The sequence below is a fragment of the Diaphorina citri genome, unplaced genomic scaffold (genome assembly GCF_000475195.1).
Source record: "Diaphorina citri unplaced genomic scaffold, Diaci psyllid genome assembly version 1.1 scaffold1271, whole genome shotgun sequence".
NCBI lineage: Eukaryota > Metazoa > Arthropoda > Insecta > Hemiptera > Psyllidae > Diaphorina > Diaphorina citri.
This window is the reverse complement of record NW_007378700.1, coordinates 49,424-69,758: the sequence shown is the minus strand read 5'-3', so window position 1 is coordinate 69,758 and position 20,335 is coordinate 49,424. Positions and strand designations below refer to the sequence as shown.

Sequence of the window (20,335 nt, the reverse complement as noted above, 5' to 3'; positions counted from 1 at the left end):
AAAGAGCGAGGAGTGTAAAGTTTTAGGTTAAGAACACAGAGGAGTCACAGAGATATTGTTGGAGAACACCAGAAGAAGAGGAAAGTTCTCTGTGACCTGGTTCGGCCAGGGATGGTGAAACTTTCCCGTAACGTTTCCCCCGAGGGTAATTTTAATTAAATCTTTTTGTTTCGAGTTTTCAAGAGATAGAAACTGAACTTTGTCACAGAGATATTGTTGGAGAACACCAGAAGAAGAGGAAAGTTCTCTGTGACCTGGTTCGGCCAGGGATGGTGAAACTTTCCCGTAAAGTTTCCCCCGAGGGTAATTTTAATTAAATCTTTTTGTTTCGAGTTTTAAAGAGATAGAAACTGAACTTGGCAGAAAGACCTGTGAAGAAAAGTAAAAAGCCGTTTTTAAAACAAGGAATAGTTTTTGTAAATGATCCCTTACATATCAAGTGTTCCATTAGACCCTTTGACCTTTATGAAGTGTTTGTATTCAGAACTTTAAAAGTTGACGTCAATTAATTTACCTTCCAAGTTTGTTTATCACTTCATTGGAGATTGGACTGATCTGTTCTCATAGATTCCCTCGATAGTTTGTTTGTGAAACACTCCGGATTTGTAGGCCATTAAGTCCGAATAAACAGCAATATTTGTCTGGGCATTTTGGTAGAGGAAACCTAGTTTCAATACTTAGTTCTTACTTACTTCAGATTTATACATATACGTTAATAAAACAGAGCTCATTAATTTGGACCAAAAAGCAATCTTATTCTCAGAAATATTGAAATGGCAGACACTAGAACTTTGAAAGAGCGACAATTGAAATCCTATAATAATTAGCTGATGTACCTGCCGGATGTACCTATCTGGATGATCAGCATTATCTGATGAATCGAAGCTATGAAAAGATGTGGTAAATAAAAACTAGATAAGTTTTATTCCGTTCAATTTTAATTTGTAAGCATTACGTTCGCAGTTTTTCATGAATAAATTATCTGAGTTTAATAAATAAATTAATAATGAGAATAACAACGGTATTTGGTACCTCAATAATGATGAATCTCAAAAGCTCTGACAAACTAGCCGCAGATTATATGCTACAAATTCTGACATGAAGGTATATCAATATCATCATATATTAATTTAAAAATAAATACCAACTTTATATCTTAATTATACTCAAAGCATTTAATAATATGTTACACAAGATTTTCCCTAGGTACCTATCACGGTGCTTATTATGTTTGGTCTAGCGTCGTCTAAGCAAATTAATTATACCTAGATTTTTAATTAGGTAACTAATCGTCTAATCATGGGATGAGCCTCGGGCTAGGAATAGAATACTTCCTTCGCGCTACATTTAGTACCTGAGACTTAAGTCTCCTTCCCCCCAAATTCTTTTTCTCTTCTCCTTCTCCCATTTTCCCCTTTTCCTCCTTCTCCTATCCCCTATTTTCTCTGTCTTCATCCTCCTTTCTAAAAATTCTCTTTTGCTTCCTCCCTTCTTCAAACTCCGTTTTATCCACATTCCCTATCCTTTCCCCTCTTCCTCCTCCTTCTCTCTCCTTACCGTTTACTCACAGTCTATTTTTCTCCTCGTCTAATCATGGGATGAGCCTCGGGCTAGGAATAGAATACTTCCTTCGCGCTACATTTAGTACCTGAGACTTAAGTCTCCTTCCCCTCAAATTCTCTCTCTCTTCTCCCGTTTTCCCCCTTCTCTCCTTCTCCTATCCCATATTTTCTCAGTCTTCATCCTCCTTTCTAAAAATTCTCTTTCGCTTCCTCCCTTCTTCAAACTCCGTTTTATCCACATTCCCTATCCTTTCCCCTCTTCCTCCTCCTCTTTCTCCGAATTCTCTCTCCTTACCGTTTGCTCACAGTCTATTTTTCTCTCTCCCTTCTTCAAAATCCTTTTTCCCACAATCTCTCTCCCTTTCCTCCCCCTCCTCATCCTCGTTACCCACATTATCCGTAATGCTTGTCATCCTCGGTGGGAATTTTCATCCTTCTCTTCCCACTTTATTCCCGCTTCTTCCCCTATTTCCCCTCCCTCAAGTTATTTTTGTCGCTCTGGTTTTTAGCATTTTGAAAATTAGATTAACACCAACAACAAGAAGACACAAAGCGCAAAGCGTGTTCTTGTTTACCATTATGTGAACACCACCGACCTCTAGGTGTGAGCTCCCCCTCCCTCCCCTCTTCCCTCTCCCTACCTCCCCTCTTTTCCCCTCCATCTCATCTCTTCTACCACTTCCTCTCTTTTTCCCTACCCTATTTTCCTCTACATATCTTCTCTTACTTTAATTCCTCTCTTCCTCGTTCTCTCTTCTTTTACATCACTTTTTCCCTCCATCTCTGCTCTTCTTTCTCTCCCTCCCACCCTTTCCCTCCTCTTTTTCCCCCTTCATCTCTCCTCTTATTCATCTCCCCCTCCCTCTTTTCTCATATTTATCTCCCCCTCCCTCTTTCTTTTCTCTTACATCTCTTCTCTTCTACTCCTCCTCTCTCCACCTCCCTTTCCTCCCCCTCCTCATCCTCGTTACCCACATTATCCGTAATGCTTGTCATCCTCGGTGGGAATTTTCATCCTTCTCTTCCCCCTTTATTCCCGCTTCTTCCCCTATTTCCCCTCCCTCTCCCTTTCCTCCCCCTCCTCATCCTCGTTACCCACATTATCCGTAATGCTTGTCATCCTCGGTGGGAATTTTCATCCTTCTCTTCCCACTTTATTCCCGCTTCTTCCCCTATTTCCCCTCCCTCAAGTTATTTTTGTCGCTCTGGTTTTTAGCATTTTGAAAATTAGATTAACACCAACAACAAGAAGACACAAAGCGCAAAGCGTGTTCTTGTTTACCATTATGTGAACACCACCGACCTCTAGGTGTGAGCTCCCCCTCCCTCTCTCCCCTCTTCCCCCTCCCTACCTCCCCTCTTTTCCCCTCCATCTCGTCTCTTCTACCACTTCCTCTCTTTTTCCCTCTACATATCTTCTCTTACTTTAATTCCTCTCCTCTTCTTCCTCGTTCTCTCTTCTTTTACATCATTTTTTCCCTTTTCCCTCCATCTCTGCTCTTCTTTCTCTCCCTCCCACCCTCTTCCTCCTCTTTTCCCCCTTCATCTCTCCTCTTATTCATCTCCCCCTCCCTCTTTTCTCATATTTATCTCCCCCTCCCTCTTTCTTTTCTCTTACATCTCCTCTCTTCTACTCCTCTCCTCCCCATATCTTCTCTTCCTCTCTTCTCTTCACTTCCTCTCTCCATCTCTTCTTTCCCATATTCTCTTGTGCATTGTCTGTTTTATTCTTTGTTTTGCATCCCCTCCCTCCTCCGTTCGTCTCCAGAGTCTCTGTAACTTATTTTCCAATTTTCTGCTTCTCACCCCAGTCGACTCAAATTAACGTTCTGAATATTCCCGTGGCTTTTCAGGGACTCATATTCTGGCGGGGAGGAACAAAGGGTTTGCTATAGCTTTTCCAGATCCCTAAATACCTCGAATCACCCGTAAGTTTTGCATCAGCTTTGTGATCTGAGAAACATTTGGCTTCCTTTACCCTTTGATTTTGTTGATCCCTTTTTGTAATCAAGAGGTATAAGTAGGTACATAGAAATGCCTACCTCAGTACTTTTCTATTGGCTAAATTCCTTTAAAAATACCCTATGCCTATGGTATGCTTCCTCGCTCTCTCCCACTTTTTTTTTTCTTTCTCCCTCCTCCTCCTCCTCCCCCTCTCTCCAAGTATACCTCATTTCGTCATCTTCATTTTTAACCTAGTTAAGTGATCTGTTCTCATAGATTCCCTCGATAGTTTGTTTGTGAAACACTCCGGATTTGTAGGCCATTAAGTCCGAATAAACAGCAATATTTATCTGGGCATTTTGGTAGAGGAAACCTAGTTTCAATAGTTCTTACTTACTTCAGATTTACGTTAATAAAACAGAGCTCATTAATTCGGACCAAAATGGCGGACCTTTTGATTCTCAAGCAATCTTATTCTCAGAAATATTATCTGTTGAAATGGCAGACCCTAGAACTTTGAAAGAGCGACAATTGAAATCCTATAATAATTAGCTGATGTACCTGCCGGATGTACCTATCTTACCTGATCAGCATTATCTGATGAATCGAAGCTATGAAAAGATGTGATAAATAAAAACTAGATAAGATTTATTCCGTTCAATTTTAATTTGTGAACTTCCGATTGTCCCAAATTGTTTGCACTCCAGTGTAGTGGGTACACCATGCTTGACAACAATGTACGCTGAGGTACCTAGAGAGATCCAGAAGATAATCAGCCAAATAAAAATAGACCAACCACCATATTTGGCCAAATGTCTGCTCCGAGTTTCAAGATCTTGATCTAGGTGACTTGGAACAATCTGGGTTTCACAAATGTAAACCTTTCAAGGATTCTCAACACCTTGCTTAGAGAGAGTATACTCATTGCTCCTCTCGAAATTTATGTTACATATGAATATGTGTAGTACTTAATCGATGGAAGAATACAATCAACACGTGGTGTACAAGAAACAAAAATTTGCCTCTTCTCTTCACTTCCTCTCTCCATCTCTTCTTTCCCATATTCTCTTGTGCATTGTCTGTTTTATTCTTTGTTTTGCATCCCCTCCCCCTTCCTCCCTCCCCCGTTCGCTTCCAGAGTCTCTGTAACTTATTTTCCAATTTTCTGCTTCTCACCCCAGTCGACTCAAATTAACGTTCTGAAAATTCCCGTGGCTTTTTCAGGGACTCATATTCTGGTGGGGAAGAACAAAGATTTTGCTATAGCTTTTCCAAATACCCAAATGCCTCGAATCACTCGTATATTTTGCGTCATAAGGCTTTGTGATATGGGATACATTTGGCTGCCTTTGCCCATTGATTTTGTTGATCCCTTTTTGTAATCAAGAGTTATAAGTAGGTACATAGAAATGCCTACCTCAGTACTTTTCTATTGGATAAATTCCTTTAAAAATATGTACCCTATGCCTATGGTATGCTTCCTCGCTCTCTCCCACTTTTTTTTTCTCCCTCCTCCTCCCCCTCCTCCCCCTCTCTCCAAGTATACCTCATTTCGTCATCTTCATTTTTAACCTAGTTAAGTAAGTAAGTAACTAACTATGTACTTGGTTTTTACTTAGTGCAGTTTGAAGTGCAAAACGAAGTATCTTCTACTTGTTTTCTGTTCTTTTAAAAACAGTTTGGAAATAGCGTTAGAAAGTATTCGAAATTCTCTTAACTCTTTCTTCTTTTGGTTTTGTTTTCCAAAACTTTAATCTTTATGTGGCATATTAAACTTCAACTTCTTGAGATGACGAATAAGTTCTCTTGGAAAATACGTAGGTAGAGGTACTTGGAATAACATGTGGATTATCTGGTCTGGGGTATCGAAATATCATACATTGGTTAGGATGGAGGAACGCCAATTGGTTCCCGTGGCTTTTTTCAAGTTGGTCGACTCTCCAGTTGATTCCTGCGTTTTTGAGGGTCGAACTACCAATCGGATATGCCCTCACGCGTTAATCAAAATTTGTCTGTCTTAAAAAAAAAAAAATTGTTTTTCTCCCCTCCTCCTTCTTATCTTTTTTTCCACTTCTTCTTCTTCCTCTCCTTGTCCTTCATCTCCTCCTCTTGTTCTTTCCTCAGTTTCCTCTCCTTCTTTTCACAAAATACACGGGGGTTCTCACAATTGAATGGTCACAAATTTGACGACCAACTTTAGGATTAAAAAAAAAAAAATCTGCCAGACAGGTCTTTCTAGTTATCAACAACCCAACTGTCATTGAAACCTGTCATCGCATCACTACTGTATGTGTATTTCTCGTTGTAATAAGGTGACTACTGGATTTGACATTTAAGTGAGTATGGCCACTACCTATTCATTCTAATCCGTGCATATCACGCCTCAAGACCACTGACTATTGAATCAGTTTACCAAGTCCTCTCCTATAACAATGTGCACCTAATGAATGAGTCGCGAATTTCGAAAGTGACTAGATATAAAGCAACAGTGTATGTGTATTTCTCGTTGTAATCAGGTGACTACTGGATTTGACATTTGAGTATGGCCACTACCTATTCATTCTAATCCGTGCATATTACGCCTCAAGACCATCGACTATTGAATCAGTTTACCAAGTCCTCTCCTATAACAATGTGCACCTAATGAATGAGTCGCAAATTTCGAAAGTGACTAAGAGATAAAGCAACAAGCTAGGTACTTGTCAAACTACACTCATGTGCGAAAAATTTGGGGCAGATTGGCTTGAGAATTTCTTCAATATCAATCCTACCTTTGCCAATAGACTAAATAGAATAGGTACCTATAGGTACTCAAAGTACTTGTGACCGCGACCACAATCCGAGGCTCATGTGCGAAAAATTTGGGGCAGATTGGCTTGAGAATTTCTTCAATATCAATCCTACCTTTGCCAATAGACTAAATAGAATAGGTATAGGTACTCAAAGTACTTGTGACCGCGACCACAATCCGAGTGTAAACTTAGATATTATAGATAAAGTTTAACTATTGAATGAAGTAATCCAATCTGATTGACTAAAAAGTGTGAAATAAACCAATCAGATCTTTTAACCCAAGAGACAAGAGACTTTAAACTCCCGATTGTCCCAAATTGTTTGCACTCCAGTGTAGTGGGTACACCATGCTTGACAACAATGTACGCTGAGGTACCTAGAGAGATTCAGAAGATAATCAGCCAAATAAAAATAGACCCACCACCATATTTGGCCAAATGACTGCTCCGAGTTTCAAGATCTAGATCTAGGTGACTTGGAACAATCTGGGTTTCAACAATGTGAACCTTTCAAGGCTTCTCAACACCTTGCTTAGAGAGAGTATATACTCATTGCTCCTCTAAAAATTTATGTTACATATGAATATGTAAGTGTAGTAATCGATGGAAGAATACAATCAACACGTGATGTACAAGAAACAAAAATTTGTTAAGAAGAAATATACAATTAAGCTGTTTATACTGCTGGAGTAAAGGGATTTCTCAGTCCTATTTGGGCAGGATAAAATAAAGTAGGTATATTCTATTCTATTCTATTCTCTTATTCATGTGTAAGGAAAAGTTTGGACTTTGGAGTAATTCGTGGAATAGGCCTCTGCTGGTTGTGCTGCCCACCACTTTCAGTCAAAAGGAAAATTAATTTTGTGTTGCTGTTTAATACTACTTAAGTACTTTTGGTAAAAAAGGAAACTATGTAGGTAGGTAATAGATCCAAAGTATCCTTATTGTAGAGCCTAAGTAGAAATTTACACCCGACCTCTGGGGAAGAACTTCCCTCCACTTTCCACGTCCTTGTGTAAAAAGGTTTCCCCTTAATTATTTATTTTATATTATAATTCTGTGAAAAATAAAATGAAAGGGGTTGGTTGTTGTGTGTTGAATGTTAACTCAGTGAGGGAGCCTTTGCCTGACGAGAATTAATTAATACAAATAGGGTAAATTTAAACAGCCTAAGTAATGAGTAGGTAACTCATTTCAAAGGTACCTACTTACCTACCTACGTTTAACCAGAAGTAGGCTTTATGCCTCGTATAGTGTCATGGTTTTGGGACTTTTGGGCCCTAAAATTGATGGCATATAGATCAAAACAAGTTCAACCTATTTAAAGCTTAACATAGTGAGTAGTTAAGTAACTTATACCAAGAGCAGAGAGAAATTTAGGTAGGGTACCATGGTTTGTGGTAAACATAAAATTGGGCCCCTGTAGAGCTGAAATATCTAAGTGCTTACAGTTCACACACCACTGGAAAAAAGGGAAAAAATGTCCCTTTGCCTTGCAGTATGAAACAGATGGTATTTTCGGAAGGGCCGGTTTTCTCCTTTCCTGTCTTCTACCATTCGATTTTGAGACGATAAGACCAGAGTCGTATCCAGGATTTTATTGAAGGGGAGAGTCCAAATACTGATGTAAAGGGGGTAATGCTCTAAATTTCCGGAATTCAGCCCATAGTAAAGGAGAATAATGAAAGCCCGGACCCTCTCGGTCCCTAAATACGGCCCTTTATAAGATCTTACTTGTTACAGTTCCCTCTACCAAATTTCTTATTTTATTTTATAATTATAATCACCGTCCCTCTCGGGATTTTCAGGATTTTGTTTCAGCACTACTTTAACCCTTACCGGTCAGCGTGAGTACTCCGACGAAGAGGCCCACATTCCGTCCGGCCAGCATAACCTCCTCCTCGCCATGGTTCTTCTGTTTAGTCCCAGCCCACACGCCTATAGCTAGCACCAGCGTGTAGAAGATAATAATACCGGCCAATCCATACACGTCTACCATTGTGGTTCAACGCTGAAATGAGACAAACATGGTAGAAATGTAGAAATGGGTTAATTGGTATGATAACAACTATAATATGTATAAGTAGGTATACACTTCTAGCATTGTGGTTCAACGCTGAAATGAGACGAACAGGGGCGAAAAGGAAGGTTAATTGGTATAATAACAGCTAAAGGCCCGTTCCTACTTGGAAATTTTCTGACCAAACTTTTCCGTTCCTGGATAGGCATGGATGTAAAAGAATGTGCCTTGAAGTAATGCGAAAACGGTTCCAAGGTACATTTTTTTTTTCCTAGGAAAAAAAAAAATCTTAGAATCACAGCTAGTGTTCAAAGGCCTTAATCGAAAAATAAATAAATAAATGTTAGGGAGGCATTCGATACCGAAAATTGACGAAAAATTGCACTCATAAAAAATATTAATTGTGAATATTTCAACAGGTTATTTTCTGATGTTCTCCTCTTGACTCAGCACGTAAATGTTAAATACTGTCAGTGTCACTAACCTCCAGATGCACTGAAGTTTAAAAGACTAACAGTTTATTTCACCGATATTTTTTAACCTCCTGTTAAACTAACAGTTTGTTAAGTTCCAATTGTTTTGTATAGGCTCCTAGCACCAGCGTGTAGAAGATAATAATACCGGCCAATCCATACACGTCTACCATTGTGGTTCAACGCTGAAATGAGACAAACATGGTTGAAATGGGTTGATTGTTATAATAACAGCTAAAGGCCCGTTTCTTCTTGGAGATTTTCTGACCAAACTTTTCCGTTCCTGGATAGGCATGGATGTAAAAGAATGTGCCTTGAAGTAATGCGAAAGCGGTTCCAAGGTACAATCTTTTTTTTTTCCTAGGAAAAGAAAGTAAAAAAAAAAATCTTAGAATCACAGCTAGTGTTCAAAGGCCTTAATCAAAAAATAAATAAATAAATGTTAGGGAGGCATTCGATACCGAAAATTGACGAAAAATTGCACTCATAAAAAATATTAATTGTGAATATTTCAACAGGTCATTTTCTGATGTTCTCCTCTTGACTCAGCGCGTAAATGTTAAATACTGTCACTAACCTCCAGATCCACTGAAGTTTAAAAGACTAACAGTTTATTTCACCGATATTTTTTAACCTCCTGTTAAACTAACAGTCTGTTAAGTTCCAATTGTTTTGTATAGGCTTTTTTAGATTTTGGTTTGAGATTGTCCAAATAATTTGCTTAAGTAATCTGATGGGATTAGCTTTAAACCCAAAGCATGGCCCCAGGTGTTAGTCTGATGAACAAAATAAATGTCCAGATCTCCAACTTCTGAATAACATTGAGGAAATGAGCTTGATTTAATCTTATCAAGTGAAACTCCCTGATGGGATAGGTTTTGATTTGATTACCATATTTTCTAATCATCAATGTGAAGATTAAGTTTGGTGAAACAACAAACTCAACATAAGCAAATAAATAATAATGTGAGTCCTAGGTAACTGATGAAGAAACATACAGTAGGTTTAGGTACATTAACGATTTTCCCTGCTATAACCTCTCACTCACAATATTGGATGGCATTTTAGTAGGACATGAATCTTATCAAAATTCATTGCATGCAAGTTTCATATGATAAAAATGTGAAAACCAACAAGTTTTTCGTGTTTCTTTCACTTTAAAAAACACAAATTTCTCCACAAAATTGTGCAAATGGCCGACGGAAAGGAAAAATCAATGTACTTTGAAAAAATTTAGAGTATTACTTACCTAATAATAAATTATAAACAGTTTTCCAAAGTGGATATACCTATTTACCATGGACTAATTTTTAACTCGTAAAATTCATTTTCTTAGGAAATAACAATAAAATTATTATATTCATTTATTTTTTCAACCAAATAAACTTTGATTGTTAGGTATCTTTATTGTTTCGATTTGTTTTAACGAGTGATAGATGACTTACCTGTGATTTTGTGAATTAAAAAACACAAATTTCTCCACAAAATTGTGCAAATGGCCGACGGAAAGGAAAAATCAATGTACTTTGAAAAAATTTAGAAAAAAAATATGGGTAAAGTTCTTGTACTTACTTTTTATTACTCTATCCGTGGTTGATAATTTGGGACTCGGGGCTGCTGCGTTGGGAGCTTCCGACATGATTTCAATTTAGAAAAAAAAATATGGGTAAAGTTCTTGTACTTACTTTTTATTACTCTATCCGTGGTTGATAATTTGGGACTCGGGGCTGCTGAGTTGGGAGCTTCCGACATGATTTTGTAATCTTTTTCAAACGAAACAGTAGGTACTTTACAAGTTATAATACAAACACATTGGATTAACAATATTAAAGTTTCAATTAAAAATTAAATTTAAAAGATAATAAACTGATAACATTTAAAATTTAAATAAAAAACACCACACTAAACTAAAAGATATCAAAATAAAACTAAAAAAAATTTAACCCATCAGACCCGAAAAAAGGTGCAGTGCGCATATAAAAAAGCGCAAGACAAGACAGGCAAGAAAATTCTAGCTCAGCACCCTGGTGGTGAACTGAGGAACTACAAACCCTGGGAGTTGTGTGCGCGTCACAAACGGTACATAGAGCGAACTCTAGCGGAATGATTTATAAACATTTGAAATCTTCACAACAGACAGAACAAAAGTTGAAACTGGCAGCAGTGGCTCTCAACTTTGGGCATTGAAATTTCAATGTGTCAACATAATAGCATTAACTGAAAAATAACTGCAAAATAGGTACCGTACATAGAGCGAACTCTAGCGGAATGATTTATAAACATTTGAAATCTTCACAACAGACAGAACAAAAGTTGAAACTGGCAGCAGTGGTTCTCAACTTTGGGCATTGAAATTTCAATGTGTCAACATAATAGCATTAACTGAAAAATAACTGCAAAATAGGTAGGATGAAAAGCACCAGTCAACTCATCCAGAATCCTTGTCTTATAAATATAGACCTTGTTTTTAACGTATTTCCATAAAAAAAGGTCGCACCAGCTAAGATCGGTTGTGGACGGAGGAAAATCAAAACGGGTGCGAAAATTCCTCTGAGCATATGAATTTTTAACTAATATTAGTCAAAAATTCACTACTTTTAAGAAATGCCACCACAGCCAAAGCTCGATATTGCGGGGTCCACGACTACATTGTAACAAAAGCTTATTTTGTTCTGAACTCAGTGATGTCCATTTCAACAAGCTACGACAAGTTATAACAAAGTTATGGACAAATGAAAATCGTCAGGCAACCCTGGGTCACCCTGTACTTTGAAATTGAGGAGGATCCCCTAAATATAGGTTTCCGGTTTCAGCTACTGCTCCTCCCGGCACGCTTGCTACTTATTTACCTACTTATCTTTCTCGGGCCCTTATACACAAATCAGAATCAAGGTCTGACCCATTTGACAAAATGAATAGGAACACAAAGCATCACAGTTTAAAGTAGGTAATGGTAACTATGTACAATGTACAATGTACATACATAGGGTAAGTGTACCATTTATTCGCCCACCTAAAAAACGTACCATTTATTGGCCCACCTGCCCACATTTATTTTTCTAATTTTATTCTGACCTTCAGACTCTGAGCCTATGTGTGGGCCAATAAATGGTACGTTTTTTAGGTGGGCGAATAAATGGTACACTTACCCTACTACATTAAATATATGATCGTAAAAATCGTGGAAGGCTCAGAGTCTGAAGGTCAGAATACCTATACATAATAATTATTCAAGAGTTACCTACCAGGAAAATTCTACAGAAAGTCCCCACTTCTAGTCATTAGTACTCGCATCCTTAGTCCTTGAACAATCATACCCAGTTCTACAGAACAATCATACCCAGTTCTACAGAACAATCATACCTAGTTCTACAGAACAGTCATACCTAGTTCTACAGAACAGTCATACCTAGTTCTACAGAACAGTCATACCTAGTTCTACAGAACAATCATACCTAGTTCTACAGAACAATCATACCTAGTTCTACAGAACAATATCATACCTAGCCTGTGTATTTCATTTTACATTAGGAACCATATCCGAAGAGAAAGGGTTTTCGGACATAGATCCCCTGTCTATGGAGCAAAATACCAATGCTTAAATAAGTCCCAGGAAATGAGGAATACTCCCTTGAAGTCCTACAGTTGCTTAGGCACTGGATTCATAACCGAATGGACTGTGGTTCGGATCCCATAAGCGACGTAAAATAGTCGAGTCAAATGCCTTTCTAAGTACATACAGACATTTTTTCAAATGATTATTATTTTTTACACGCCCTTTAAGATAGTCGCAAGACTTTTCGAATACCCTGTATGCGGGTCGATGCGTGTGTTGATACGCATGCGTTCCGAGAACTTGAACTTTGGAGAGAAAAAACTCTTTTTCTTCTCACTGGAGAAATATGAGAGAGAAAAGGAGGATAGGCAGAGTATGAGATGATTAAGAGAAAGAGAGAAGGATGAGTAGGAAGGAGGAGGAGGTCGAGAGGCAAAAGGGAGAGCATTGAGGAGAAATGAACAGAAAGAAAGATGGGAAAGAGCAAGACTTTGGAACAAATGTACAAAATACTCGTACTTATGGTTATTTCATCTATATAAATAATTTGTAAATTTGTCTGTACATTGATTAAATCGTGAAATTTTTAGTTATTCTCACTCCTTATGCATCCCCGATTCCAAAAATCACATTAGAAAAAATTTTGTATGCCTGTCTGTTACGCTAAAAAGACCTTTTGTTGTCCTCTTTTCACGCAAAAACGGCTCGACCGATTTTGATGAAATTTTTTGTGGTTGTTAAGAAAAGAACTCCGGGTGACATAGGTTACTTAAAATTGTCACATTCCATCCTGATTCAAAATGCCTATTATGCTGCACTGTGGGACGTGTCAGGGAGCGCGTAGCGTGACCGTGTGTGTGTATGTGTGTGTGTGATGGATGTGTGGTGTGGTGTGATGGATGTGTGTGCTGCGGGCCTGGGGATAGTGTAACCTGAGCCAGGGGGGGGGAGGGGGGGACGTACTTCAAATGTTTCATTTCAGATTGTCCCATTGTAATTTGTGCCTCTTCTCTATTTTTTACAGGTTGAAGATTATCCAAATCTGTCCTGTTTTCACAATCTTTACATCTTCATTTACCTGGATTTTTTTCGTAGAGTAATTTTCATTCATTCACAAAATCACAGGTAAGTCATCTATCACTCGTTAAAACAAATCGAAACAATAAAGATAACAATCAAAGTTTATTTGGTTGAAAAAATAAATGAATATAATAATTTTATTGTTATTTCCTAAGAAAAGGAATTTTACGAGTTAAAAATTAGTCCATGGTAAATAGGTATATCCACTTTGGAAAACTGTTTATAATTTATTATTAGGTAAGTAATACTAAAAAATATTAATAAATAATTATATCTATTTAACACTTATGATTAGAAAGTTAGACTCGATGTCTAATATTTTGCGTGGTGCTCGTATTATGAAGATGAACTGAACTGAACACTGATCTACGACCTTGAAAGATGGAAAGTTGCTCAATGTGTTCTATGGCTGAAGACCGGCAATATTACTAACTTGTTTGTCAGCCTGTCTATCTCTCTCTTCTTCTTGTCCTATCCCTCCGTCTCTCTCTTCTTCATCTACTACCTCTGTTTCTTCTTCTTCTTCTTCTTCTGCATCATCTTCTTCTTGTCCTCCCCTCCGTTTCTCTCTCTCTATTCCATTCTCTCTCACACAGGTGTTTAGGTACTTGGAGGTACACGTGATTAAAGTTTGGTTCTCTCTTCATGTTGTACTCTATGTTCAAGAACTTAAGACATGTACTGAGAAGGTCAAGAATGTCAATTTTGCATTGTGAATGTTTTTATGTTTATTGACTAGTGATGCCCAACGACACGAGATATAATGTGGATGTTTTTATGTTTATTGACTAGTGATGCCCAACGACACGAGATATAAATTTTGTCTCGTCTCGCAATTTTTAAATACAACTTTCTCCACTTTTCTCTATCTTGTGCATCCTCTCTTAACTCTGCATATGATTTGCCCTTCAGGATATCCGATAACATACCAATTAGGTATGTTATCGGATATCATGATTTAGGTACCTGGGTATAATTACAAATAAAATGTTTCATTAAAAATTCTACCCTCCGTTAGAGACTGGAGGGTTCAGCTGCCTATGCAGACCTTGATAAAGATGGGCAAATTGCATAATCAAGTAGATACCAGGCACTCATAAGATGATTATTTTTTAAGATCGCTGGATTTTATCGACGCGACCCGACGTTTCTTTGAATTTTGAGTCCATCATCAAGATCACTTCTTTGATTGACCGTAGAGTTTTTGATCTGAATCTCAGAGAAAGCAATGTGAGATTAGTGGTGGCCAATATTTGGGCATCTTCCATATATTATAATTAACATCAATTGATATGTGCTGAGGAATACACACTTAACCATTATCACTCCTCAACGTTTCAATCAGTCGTCAAGGTCAAGACCAAACTTTTGCCCTCGAACCTTTTCCCACAGCTCAAAATCACTTTTTTTTTAGAGAGAAATTTATGGGAAAAAGGGCTCACAGGGACCGAACAGCAAGATAGAGCTGACTGAAAAAAGCCCGACAAAATGGGAAAAGATGAAGGTGAAGAAGAATAAGATAGAGGGAACTGTATCAAAGGAGGTCTCATCGTCCCGAAATCGAGAGAAGGATGAACTTTATATCTTCAGGATAAAGTCCGCCCCGAGCTGGAATCAAACCCGCCAGCTAACGCCAACAAGGCCGGCGCGCTACCCTCCAAGCTGACTAAGCTGGCACAAATATTGACCAGAGAATCCAGAGATGCTTTTTCCTCGGAATATTTCGTCTTAGTCAGCCGTACCTGACACCATACTAGACCTGTGGTGAATAGGGCTTCGGCCGTGGCGTTGATGTAACCTCCGCCTACCCAGGTGGCTGTGGAAGATGACAGTGAATACAGGATTAGTGAAAAGATCTTTGACCAGTCTAGTTACCTTGAAGGGTAGTGCGCCTTGTAAGCACTAGGTCGCGGGTACAATTCCCACCCGGGATGAAATTTATGCGAAACAGATGGTATTTTCGGAAGGGCCGGTTTTTCTCCTTTCCTGTCTTCTACCATTCGATTTCGAGACGATAAGACCAGAGTCGTATCCAGGATTTTATTGAAGGGGAGAGTCCAAATATTGATGTAAAGGGGGTAATGCTCTAAATTTCCGGAATTCAGCCCATAGTAAAGGAGAAGAATGAAAGTCCGGACCCTCGCGGTCCCTAAATACGGCCCTTTATAAGATCTCACTTGTTACAGTTCCCTCTACCAAATTACTTATTTTATACGTTAAAAACAAGGTCTATATTTATAAGACAAGGATTCTGGATGAGTTGACTGGTGCTTTTCATCGAGAAATTCGTGTTATAGTCCAGGAAGTGCTAGAGACAGTTTGTCGAATTTTGAACCAGATTGAGTGTTTTCAAAATGAGGGCGATTTTTCGGCTAGCGTTGTCTTCCACACCTGATCACCATCACAAACAAAATACCCAAAAAAGTAAACCTTATTTTGTTATCTTTCAATTAAAATAAATACCTATCACTCTTTTATCTCGAAAATTGAATGTGTAGCTGTAGCATCATTTTAAAAACCGTCAGGTAACGCTGGGTCACTCTGTATTAAATTTACCAGGATAACTTAAACTGAGAGCTAGTTACAATCATAAAATTATAATTAGGTAGGTACCTACTTACCTCCGTGATCAAAGGTGTTCAGTCAAAAGCTCTTGGTGAAATGGTCTCAGCAGTAGCGATTCGGTATACTGTCCTACAGGATTCACTGCTCTTTGAGCTTTTCATCAAAATATCCAGGACTCACAACTTTATCCGCACTCTCTCTATAAGATTCACAACTTCATCACCAATGGCTCGAATTTCCAAGAATCTACCTCTGATGACTGAATAATTGAATATGATCACTGGGGTTTTCTTACTTATTTGAGACGCATTTCTATTGAACACGAGCGGTGAAGTTGTGGTGAAGATCACGAAAAATTTATCTCTCAATGTAGTATCTCTGTTAATCCGGATGGATTAAAAGTCTCATTGTTATCAAGTTCATGCGTTATCTGTTTAGTGTTTTATTGATGCTCAAAATTATCTGGTTATTCATCTTCTTTTACGATAGCTCTATAGTAATCTACCTACTCTGCGTTACTAAATTTATACTTAGGTACACTTTTTATTTGGCTTCAATAAAATTTCAAGGATATTATTAACTCGAGATAAAGGGTTTAACTCCCGAATATACCTACCTACCCCCTCTCTTACTGGCTAACTCCCACTTAAGCAGAAAAGAAACAATAAACTAACTCTTAACAATTTTGAAATATTGTACTAAATATACCCGGATTGAAAACCAAATTTTCGAGAGTTCGCGAAACCAGTGGAGATTTTTTATCAATTGCGATAGTAAAAATAATATTAAATGTCCCTATTATGGGATTAGGAACAATAGGTACGAGTATACGTATAGGTAAGATACCAATTTTACTAATGTAGGTATCAGTGTCTTTCCTTTATACCTATAGGTATAACAAACAGCACCTAACTTATACCAAGAGCAGAGAGAAATTTAGGTAGGGTACCATGGTTTGTGGTAAACATAAAATTGGGCCCCTGTAGAGCTGAAATATTTAAGTGCTTACAGTTCACACACCACTGGAAAAAAAGGGAAAAAATGTCCCTTTGCCTTGCAGTTTTTACTTAATGCTTTAAATAATTACCTTTAAGTGTACTTACATAAACATTGTATGAGTGCATGATTTAATGCTATTTACTTGTAAAAATATGTACATAGGTATACCTTGTTACTTCTACTTGAGGTAATTATGCATAGAAGCATACATGGCCACATTCTCTCCTCTGTATACCTGCCCGAGTATAAATACTGAGCAGTGTGTGCATGCTTAATTAACCTAATGAGGTCACAGTGGGTCTAGGTGTGAATAATAGGACACACAAAAGTTGCATCTGAACATGTGAGCATTTTGGAAAGGATGTTGTAGGGTAGGTACACATTGATGGTATGATGGTTGTAGGATATGTTCATATGTCATATTGATACACATGTAATGTCTGCCACTCAGATGGTTTATCTCTCAGATAGTCTGAGTACGAGTGACTGGCTGAATTGAGAACAAAATGCTGTAAAAAAAAAAAAAAAAAAAAAAAAAAAAAAAATGCCTTGACCCCTAAAAATGGATGTCACCAATATTTTTTCAGCCCTTGGAAGGCCTGTTAAGCTATAAACTCCCATTGATTTGCAGAGTAACAAGTAACAGGGTTGTTAGGGGTTAAAAAGAAGGTTGGTGAAACCCACCCCAAGCACTTACGTCTTTACGTTTCAGGTTTAAAGAATTGTTTTTCTGACATGGAAAGATTAGATTAATTCCTAGATGTAACTAGTACTTACCTACCTAGGCTGGTACCTACCAATACATTAATGTGATGCACCTACAGACCTATTTATATCCTATATATTGAACTAAATATAAAAAGTAGTTTTTATCTCCTTGTTTTTGTTATTCTCTCAGGATTCTCAAGTTGTTTAGGTACTAAAGTGCCGATTAAAATCTGTTGCATCAGTGATATTGATGTTTGTTAGCTCTTGGAAGTAAATTCTTTCAAAAATGAATATCCAAGTATTTAGATCCGTAAATAAGTACTTAAGTAAGTACACCTAGGTAGAGTGAGTACCTAGGAACTTGGGACTAGCTACTGTTGGATAATTTGATAAGAGGTTCTCTAGCTCTATCAGTTTTCCTCATCCATTGACCTTGAATTTACGGTAAAACTGTTACAAAGTTTTACAAAATTGGGTACTCAAGTACCCAAGTAAGTATTTAAAGGCATGTAATTTTAAGTTTTAATAAGGTCCTTATCCTTACTGTATGAGATTAAATTTAAATAATTTTGGTTATGTAGTAACCTGATGAATTTTAGATTTTGGTTTGAGATTGTCCAAATAATTTGCTTAAGTAATCTGATGGGATTAGCTTTAAACCCAAAGCATGGCCCCAGGTGTCTGACGAACAAAATACATGTCCAGATTTCCAACTTCTGAATAACATTGAGGAAATGAGCTTGATTTAATCTTATCAAGTGAAGCTCCCTGATGGGATAGGTATTGATTTGATTACCATATTTTCTAATCATCAATGTGAAGATCAAGTTTGGTGAAACAACAAACTCAACATAAGCAAACAAATAATAATGTGAGTCCTAGGTAACTGATGAAGAAACATACAGTAGGTTTAGGTACATTAACGATTTTCCCTGCTATAACCTCTCACTCACAATATTGGATGGCATTTTAGTAGGACATGAATCTTATCTCGTAACCATCAAAATAAATATTGAAATGCTATAAATATTCAGCTCTGACCAGTGCTGGATAAGTGGATATTGGTTCCATCAAAAAGGCATCGTCTGAGATGTGCACCCTTTTCTTTAATACTCGTAAGTAGTTGACTTTTCTAACGTCACAGCTTACAGCTGTATATCGAGTATCTACCAAGGCCTTTAGTGACGTGGGTCTTACCCTTTACTCGGCGGCATACTAGCCCTCACCCAATCTGAGTGGAGCCGGGAAGAGTTAGCAGTACGTGCTCTTTTTTGCTTAGATATGTTTGCAATATCCCTGTTAAAATATTGTTTCGTGCTTAATCTAGGTACTTGTCTAAATTTTATAACCTGCCCTGGATTCGAACCATCAACCCCCAGATCCGATGTTCACCACTTGTTGACAAACTTTTGGCTTCTCTATCTCAAAGCTTCACCACAACTTGTGGACAAACTTTTAGCCTCACGAAAATTCATAATCTGATTTGATTCTCGCTGAGTGCCTACCTCTCCCTATTCAGGCTACTCCTCTGATTCTTTCCATGTATAATGGCAAAGTAATATCCATCACTTTGTAATGTGTTTTATATGAGAGAGCGATGGTCAATTGAAACTCTCAATGAATAACAGGCGCTTCATTGTTTTTACTGCTTTCTCAAATTATTGAATGGGTGGAATTTTTTTCGAAAAGTTATGGAAATGAGTCATTGATCCAACATGATTAGATAATTAGATATGATTTAGGTACCTGGTTATAATAATTTACAGATAAAATGTTTCATTAAAAATACTTCCCTCCGGTAGAGACTGGAGGGTACAGCTGCCTATGCAGACCTCGATAAAGATGGGCACATTGCATAATCAAGTAGATACCAGGCACTCATAAGATGATTATTTTTTAAGATCGCTGGCTTTTATCGACGCGACCCGACGTTTCTTTGAATTTTGAGTCCATCATCAAAATCACTTCTTTGATTGACCGTAGAGTTTTTGATCTGAATCTCAGAGAAAGCAATGTGAGATTGGTGGTGGCCAATATTTGGGCATCTTCCATATATTATAATTAACATCAATTGATATGTGCTGAGGAATACACACTTAACCATTATCACTCCTCAACGTTTCAATCAGTCGTCAAGGTCAAGACCAAAATTTTGCCCTCGAACCTTTTCCCACAGCTCAAAATCACTTTTTTTTTAGAGAGCAATCTATGGGAAAAAGGGCTCACAGGGACCGAACAGCAAGATAGACCTGACTGAAAAAAGCCCGACAAAATGGGAAAAGATGAAGGTGAAGAAGAATAAGATAGAGGGAACTATATCAAAGGAGGTCTCATCGTCCCGAAATCGAGCGAAGGATGAACTTTATATCTTCAGGATAAAGTCCGCCCCGAGCTGGAATCAAACCCGCCAGCTAACGCCAACAAGGCAGGCGCGCTACCCTCCAAGCTGACTAGGCTGGCACAAATATTGACCAGAGAATCCAGAGATGCTTTTTCCTCGGAAAATTTCGTCTTAGTCAGCCAATTAAGCTGTTTATACTGCTGGAGTAAAGGGATTTCTCAGTCCTATTTGGGCAGGATAAAATAAAGTAGGTATATTCTATTCTATTCTCTTATTCATGTGTAAGGAATTTGGA

General features: G+C 37.9%; 1 non-coding gene across 3 annotated transcripts; it reads right to left on the bottom strand.

The window, feature by feature from the left end:
* Nucleotides 1-8,165: 8,165 nt before the first annotated feature.
* On the bottom strand, nucleotides 8,166-16,853 carry LOC108253120. Of its 3 annotated transcripts, XR_003393164.1 has the most exons (3): nucleotides 16,839-16,853; nucleotides 16,049-16,543; nucleotides 8,921-8,976 (listed from the first exon to the last, which is right to left on the bottom strand). It is a non-coding gene; the product is annotated as an uncharacterized LOC108253120 (transcript). The 3 variants fall into 3 exon arrangements; XR_003393165.1 differs by lacking the exons at nucleotides 8,921-8,976; nucleotides 16,839-16,853 and adding an exon at nucleotides 8,166-8,309 and having other exon boundaries at nucleotides 16,049-16,569; XR_001809670.2 differs by lacking the exon at nucleotides 16,839-16,853 and having other exon boundaries at nucleotides 16,049-16,622.
* Between the last annotated feature and the right edge of the window lie 3,482 nt (nucleotides 16,854-20,335).